Here is a 7,500-nt window from a genome sequence, read left to right as displayed (position 1 = left end):
TGTTAGCGGCGGCGTCGTTGTGCTGGGGGTGACGCTGCCTGCCTGCCTGCTCCTTTGGTTCACGATGTCCCCGCCGAAGGCGGCGAACTTTAAAGCGCTGCAGCTCGAGCGCACAAGGTGCGCGGGGAATTGTTAGCGGCGCCGTGGTTGTGGTGGCGGTGACCATGGCTGCCTGCTCCTTTGGTTCACGATGTCCCCGCCGAAGGCGGCGAACTTTAAAGTACTGCAGCTCGAGCGCACAAGGTGCGCGGGGAATTGTTAGCGGCGCCGTGCTTGTGCTGGCGGTGACCATGGCTGCCTGCTCCTTTGGTTCACGATGTCCCCGCCGAAGGCGGCGTACTTTAAAGTACTGCAGCTCGAGCGCACAAGGTGCGCGGGGAATTGTTAGCGGCGCCGTGGTTGTGCTGGCGGTGACCATGGCTGCCTGCTCCTTTGGTTCACGATGTCCCCGCCGAAGGCGGCGTACTTTAAAGTACTGCAGCTCGAGCGCACAAGGTGCGCGGGGAATTGTTAGCGGCGCCGTGCTTGTGCTGGCGGTGACCATGGCTGCCTGCTCCTTTGGTTCACGATGTCCCCGCCGAAGGCGGCGTACTTTAAAGTACTGCAGCTCGAGCGCACAAGGTGCGCGTGGAATTGTTAGCGGCGCCGTGGTTGTGCTGGCGGTGACCATGGCTGCCTGCTCCTTTGGTTCACGATGTCCCCGCCGAAGGCGGCGTACTTTAAAGTACTGCAGCTCGAGCGCACAAGGTGCGCGGGGAATTGTTAGCGGCGCCGTGCTTGTGCTGGCGGTGACCATGGCTGCCTGCTCCTTTGGTTCACGATGTCCCCGCCGAAGGCGGCGTACTTTAAAGTACTGCAGCTCGAGCGCACAAGGTGCGCGGGGAATTGTTAGCGGCGCCGTGGTTGTGCTGGCGGTGACCATGGCTGCCTGCTCCTTTGGTTCACGATGTCCCCGCCGAAGGCGGCGTACTTTAAAGTACTGCAGCTCGAGCGCACAAGGTGCGCGGGGAATTGTTAGCGGCGCCGTGCTTGTGCTGGCGGTGACCATGGCTGCCTGCTCCTTTGGTTCACGATGTCCCCGCCGAAGGCGGCGTACTTTAAAGTACTGCAGCTCGAGCGCACAAGGTGCGCGTGGAATTGTTAGCGGCGCCGTGGTTGTGCTGGCGGTGACCATGGCTGCCTGCTCCTTTGGTTCACGATGTCCCCGCCGAAGGCGGCGTACTTTAAAGTACTGCAGCTCGAGCGCACAAGGTGCGCGGGGAATTGTTAGCGGCGCCGTGCTTGTGCTGGCGGTGACCATGGCTGCCTGCTCCTTTGGTTCACGATGTCCCCGCCGAAGGCGGCGTACTTTAAAGTACTGCAGCTCGAGCGCACAAGGTGCGCGTGGAATTGTTAGCGGCGCCGTGGTTGTGCTGGCGGTGACCATGGCTGCCTGCTCCTTTGGTTCACGATGTCCCCGCCGAAGGCGGCGTACTTTAAAGTACTGCAGCTCGAGCGCACAAGGTGCGCGGGGAATTGTTAGCGGCGCCGTCGTTGTGCTGGCGGTGACCATGGCTGCCTGCTCCTTTGGTTCACGATGTCCCCGCCGAAGGCGGCGTACTTTAAAGTGCTGCAGCTCGAGCGCACCATGTGCGTGGGGAATTGTTAGCGGGGGCGTCGTTGTGCTGGGGGCTGACTGTCCCTAGTGGGTATAGGATAATGTTAATGTACGGGGATCGCTGGGCGGCACGGACTTGGAGGGCCGAAAAGGCCTGTTTCCGGCTGTATGTGTATGATATGATATGATATGATGCCTGCCTGCTCATTTGGTTCATGATGTCCACGCGGCAGGCGGAATATTTTAAAAGCACTGTTCTGTACGAAGTGCACAATGTCCGTTGGGGAAATGCAGCTGGGGGTCGGTCGACCGGCTGACGACGCCTGCCTGCCGATTTGGTTCACGATGTCCCCGCCGAAGGCGGCATACTTGAAAGTACCGCCGTTCGCGGCGCGCAATTTGCGGGGGGAGGAATTGTTAGTGCACGTCTGTGTGCTAGGTGACGATGCTTGCCGACTTGGTTCATGCCGTCCACGCCGAAGACGGCGCCGTTTAAAGTACTGCCGCTCGAGGTGCACAATTTGCGGGGGAATTGTTAATGGGCGTCGGCGTGCTGGGTGACGATGTGGAGATGTGGAACGCCGAGCCAGATCTATCTTATTTGTTTGCTTGGCCCACTGGACTTTGCGTGGGCTTTGCAACACTGTGTGCTAGGTTAAATCACGGCCAATAGAGTGAGTGTTTTTAATGATCCTGATCTGATAAGGGGACTAGAGGTAAAAGAGCCGTTAGGAGGCAGTGATCACAACACGATAAGTTTTACTCTGCAAATGGAAAGGTAGAAGGGAAAATCGGAAGTGTCTGTATTACAGTATAGCAAAGGGGATTACAGAGGCATGAGGCGGGAGCTGGCCAAAATTGACTGGAAGGAGGCCCTAGCAGGGAAGACGGTAGAACAGCAATGGCAGGTATTCCAGGGAATAATGCAGAGGTTGCAGGATCAATTTATTCCAAAGAGGTGGAAAGACTCTAAGGGGAGTAAGAGACACCTGTGGCTGACAAGGGAAGTCAGGGACAGCATAAAAATTAAGGAGAGGAGGTATAACATAGCAAAGAAGAGTGGGAAGACAGAGGATTGGGACTCTTTTAAAGAGCAACAAAAGTTAACTAAAGAGGCAATGCGGGGAGAAAAGATGAGGTGCGAGGGTAAACTAGCCAATAATATAAAGGAGGATAGCAAAAGTTTTTTTAGGTACGTGAAGAGGAAAAAAATAGTCAAGGCAAATGTGGGTCCCTTGAAGACAGAAACGGGGGAATTTATTATGGGGAACAAAGAAATGGCAGACGAGTTAAACCGTTACTTTGGGTCTGTCTTCACTGAGGAAGATACACACAATCTCCCAAATGTTCTAGGGGCCGGAGAACCTAGGGTGATGGAGGAACTGAAGGAAATCCACATTAGGCAGGAAATGGTTTTGGGTAGACTGATGGGACTGAAGGCTGATAAATCCCCAGGGCCTGATGGTCTGCATCCCAGGGTACCTAAGGAGGTGGCTCTAGAAATAGTGGAAGCATTGGAGATCATTTTTCAATGTTCTATATAGATTCAGGATCAGTTCCTGTGGATTGGAGGATAGCAAATGTTATCCCACTTTTTAAGAAGGGAGGGAGAGAGAAAACGGGTAATTATAGACCAGTTAGTCTGACATCAGTGGTGGGGAAGATGCTGGAGTCAATTAGAAAAGACGAAATTGCTGAGCATTTGGATAGCAGTAACAGGATCATTGCGAGTCAGCATGGATTTACGAAGGGGAAATCATGCTTGACAAATCTACTGGAATGTTTTGAGGATGTAACTAGGAAAATTGACAGGGGAGAGTCAGTGGACGTGGTGTACCTCGACTTTCAGAAAGCCTTCGACAAGCTCCCACATAGGAGATTAGTGGGCAAAATTAGGGCACGTGGTATTGGGGGTAGGGTACTGACATGGATAGAAAATTGGTTGACAGACGGAAAGCAAAGAGTGGGTATAAATGGGTCCCTCTCGGAATGGCAGGCAGTGACCAGTGGGGTACCGCAAGGTTCGGTGCTGGGACCCCAGCTATTTACGATATGCATTAATGACTTAGACGGAGGGATTAAAAGTACCATTAGCAAATTTGCAGATGATACTAAGCTGGAGGGTAGTGTGAATTGTGAGGAAGATGCAATAAGGCTGCAGGATGACTTGGACAGGTTGTGTGAGTGGGCGGATACATGGCAGATGCAGTTTAATGTAGATAAGTGCGAGGTTATTCACTTTGGAAGTAAGAGTAGAAAGGCAGATTATTGTCTGAATGGTGTCAAGTTAGGAGGAGGGGGAGTTCAACGAGATCTGGATGTCCTAGTGCATCAGTCAATGAAAGGAAGCATGCAGGTACAGCAGGCAGTGAAGAAAGCCAATGGAATGTTGGCCTTCGTAACCAGAGGAGTTGAGTATAGGAGCAAAGAGGTCCTTCTACAGTTGTAGCGGGCCCTGGTGAGACCGCACCTGGAGTACTGTGTGCAGTTTTGGTCTCCAAATTTGAGGAAGGATATTCTTGCTATGGAGGGCGTGCAGCGTAGGTTCACTAGGTTAATTCCCGGAATGGCGGGACGGTCGTATGTTGAAAGGCTGGAGCGATTGGGCTTGTATACACTGGTATTTAGAAGAATGAGGGGGGATCTTATTGAAACATATACGATAATTAGGGGATTGGACACATTAGAGGCAGGAAACATGTTCCCAATGTTGGGGGAGTCCAGAACAAGGGGCCACCGTTTAAGAATAAGGGGTAGGCCATTTAGAACGGAGATGAGGAAGAACCTTTTCAGTCAGAGAGTGGTGAAGGTGTGGAATTCTCTGCCTCAGAAGGCAGTGGAGGCCAGTTCGTTGGATGCTTTCAAGAGAGAGCTGGATAGAGCTCTTAAGGATAACGGAGTGAGGGGGTATGGGGAGAAGGCAGGAACGGGGTACTGATTGAGAGTGATCAGCCATGATCGCATTGAATGGCGGTGCTGGCTCGAAGGGCTGAATGGCCGACTCCTGCACCTATTGTCTATTGTCTATTGTCTATAATCAACCACTTTATTTTGCCCGTCTTTGTGACTCCTCTTTGACACGTCGATCACCGCTGAGGCTGTTTTACCTGTTTCCCCTATGTACCGTAAGGTACACTCCTTACATTGAACTGCATACACCCCATTATTTCGCTCACGGGTTATCCTCTGTGCTATCCAGTCTCTCCTGTCACCCTGTTCTATGTTTTTGTCTATTACCCAGTGGGAGCAGGCCCCATATTGACATTAATTTGTAACCCTACTGCTCCCCTCGTCTGCTGGTTTTATCACCATCTCATGTTTATCCCTCAGCTCTGCCGTGGTCTCCCTCTCTTTTTTTCTGGTGAGGTTCGGCCTATCCTTTGTCATGGGCATATCCCAGGCTGTTTTAGTAACGTTCTTTTAAAACGTGTCGTGTTTGTTTGGCTTTACCCACGTTCCAGCATTAGAGGCCAATTTTTGCAATGTTTCCTGGGTGGGATTTGCCGGTTTTACAAATGGTGTCACTATCTCACCCTGCTTCCTGATACCCTTATGGGGTCGGCTCTGTTCTTGCAGAACCCTCGGGTGGTGCAGAGTCTGGGCCTTGTTATCAATATCTTGCCCTGCTTCCCGATACCCTTGCGGGTTCGGCTCTGTTCTTGCAGATCCCTCAGGTGGTGCAGAGTCTGGGCGGCATCGTCACCCAGCACACCGACGCCCACTGAAAATTACCCACGCACAGTGCGCGCCTGGAGCGGCAGTAGTTCAAACTACCCCTACCCCTACCCCTACCCCTACCGCTACCCCTACCCCTACCCCTACCCCTAACCCTAACCCTAACCCTAACCCTAACCCTAACCCTAACCCTAACCCTAACCCTAACCCTAACCCTAACCCTAACCCTAACCCTAACCCTAACCCTAACCCTAACCCTAACCCTAACCCTGACCCTAATGCAGGCAGAGTTATTTATAAAGTGGCCCAGACTCTGCACCACCTGAGGGTTTTGTAACAGAACCAACCCCATAAGGGTTTCAGGAAGCAGGGCAAGATATTGATAACAAGGCGCAGACTCTGCACCACCTCAGGGTTCTGCAAGAACAGAGCCGACCCCATAAGGGCATCAGGAATCAGGGCAAGATATTGATAAAATGGCCCAGACTCTGCACCACCTGAGGGTTCTGCAAGAACAGAGCCGACCCCATAAGGGCATCAGGAAGCAGGGCAAGATATTGGTAACAAGGCCCACGGGGAAGGCGGCATACTTTGGGGTTATTTTGTAGTGAGTTTTGAAGGCATGTGCTAGTGTTACGCATACCGAGGGCGCGCAAAGTTCGGCGCGCCCGGGCCAAAACGCCTCTGCTGGCCGCGGCCGAGTCGGCCGACGGATTGCCACGGACTTGCTTGACGACCTGTCACTCTCCGTGCATCGGTTGCACGCCCGGTTCGTCCTTTCCATTTGTTTCATGATGTACACGCGGCAGGCGGAATATTTTAAAAGCACTGTTCTGTTCGAAGTGCACAATGGCCGTTGGGGCAATGCAACTGGGGGTCGGTCGACCGGCTGACGACGCCTGCCTGCCGATTTGGTTCACGATGTCCCCGCCGAAGGCGGCATACTTGAAAGTACTGCCGTTCGCGGCGCGCAATTTGCAGGGGGGAGGAATTGTTAGTGGACGTCTGTGTGCTGGGTGACGATGCTTGCCGACTTGGTTCATGCCGTCCACGCCGAAGACGGCGCCGTTTAAAGTACTGCCGCTCGAGGTGCACAATTTGCGGGGGAATTGTTATTGGGCGTCGGCGTGCTGGGTGACGATGTGGAGATGAGGAACGCCGAGCCAGATCTATCTTATTTGTTTGCTTGGGCCACTGGACTTTGCATGGGCTTTGCATCATTGTGTGCTACGTTAAATCACGGCCAATTGAGTGAGTATTTTTTATTCAACCACTCTATTTTGCCCGTCTTTGTGACTCCTCTATGACACGCCGATCACCGCTGACGTGTTAATCTGCGTGTTAGGTATCTCGGGGGTCAGTTGGACGGACAGATGTGTAAGGGTTTTGTTCGGAAGGATCGTTGAGTGTAAACGGTGAACGGGGGTTAAAGGCCCTGAGGTTTCAATCCTCTAAAGAATGTAAAAGGTCTGACGCGTTAGCTAGCAGCTAATGAGGTGAACCTAGCAGCTAATGAGGCTCTCTCTCTCTCACGGCCCCGGGACTCCCTCCCTCCCTCCTCCCTCTTGGAACCCTCCCTGCGTGGGGGGGGGGGGGGGGGGGGGGGCACGAAGAAAAAGAGGGTATAAGAAGAATCCAGTGGAAGGAGTAGGGACTGGGGGCGAGGTCAGACAGCCTATCCGGCTAATAAAGCATCATGAGGTTAGGTATAAACTCTGATGACTGCATAAACTCGCCCCTAATGGGGGGGGGGGGGCACTCTCTCCCCCACCCCTCTCTCCCCAGTGCCACTCCCTCCGACCCCCCCCCCCACTCTCTTCGTGTCGCTGGGCCCGCCCGGCACGGCCCCGAGGATCACTCCCCGCGCGGCAACGGGACACCGGGTCGCCGGGCCCGCAGGGTCGTCAGTCGGGCGGGGGGGGGGGAGGGTGGCCATGCCAGCAGCAGGAGAGGTTTCCAACGAACCCGCGACCGCAGCAGGACCGCCCTCGGCAGACATTTGGACCCAGCGGGTCCGTTCGGGATGGTTGCCGGGCCCGCAGCAGAGGTTTCCTTCCACCCAACGGGGGGGGGGGGGGGGGGGGGGGCGGGGCTGCCCATCTTCCCGCTCGAAGCAACGGCCTCACCCTAACGGCCTCACCCTAACAACCCTCACCCTGACCCTAAACCGCTCGGTTCATGACTTCTCTCCGTTTGGTTCATGAATTCGCCATTTAGTTCACGACTTC

The sequence above is a fragment of the Rhinoraja longicauda genome, unplaced genomic scaffold (assembly GCF_053455715.1).
Source record: "Rhinoraja longicauda isolate Sanriku21f unplaced genomic scaffold, sRhiLon1.1 Scf000146, whole genome shotgun sequence".
Taxonomy (NCBI): domain Eukaryota; kingdom Metazoa; phylum Chordata; class Chondrichthyes; order Rajiformes; family Arhynchobatidae; genus Rhinoraja; species Rhinoraja longicauda.
This window is presented reverse-complemented; position numbering follows the sequence as displayed.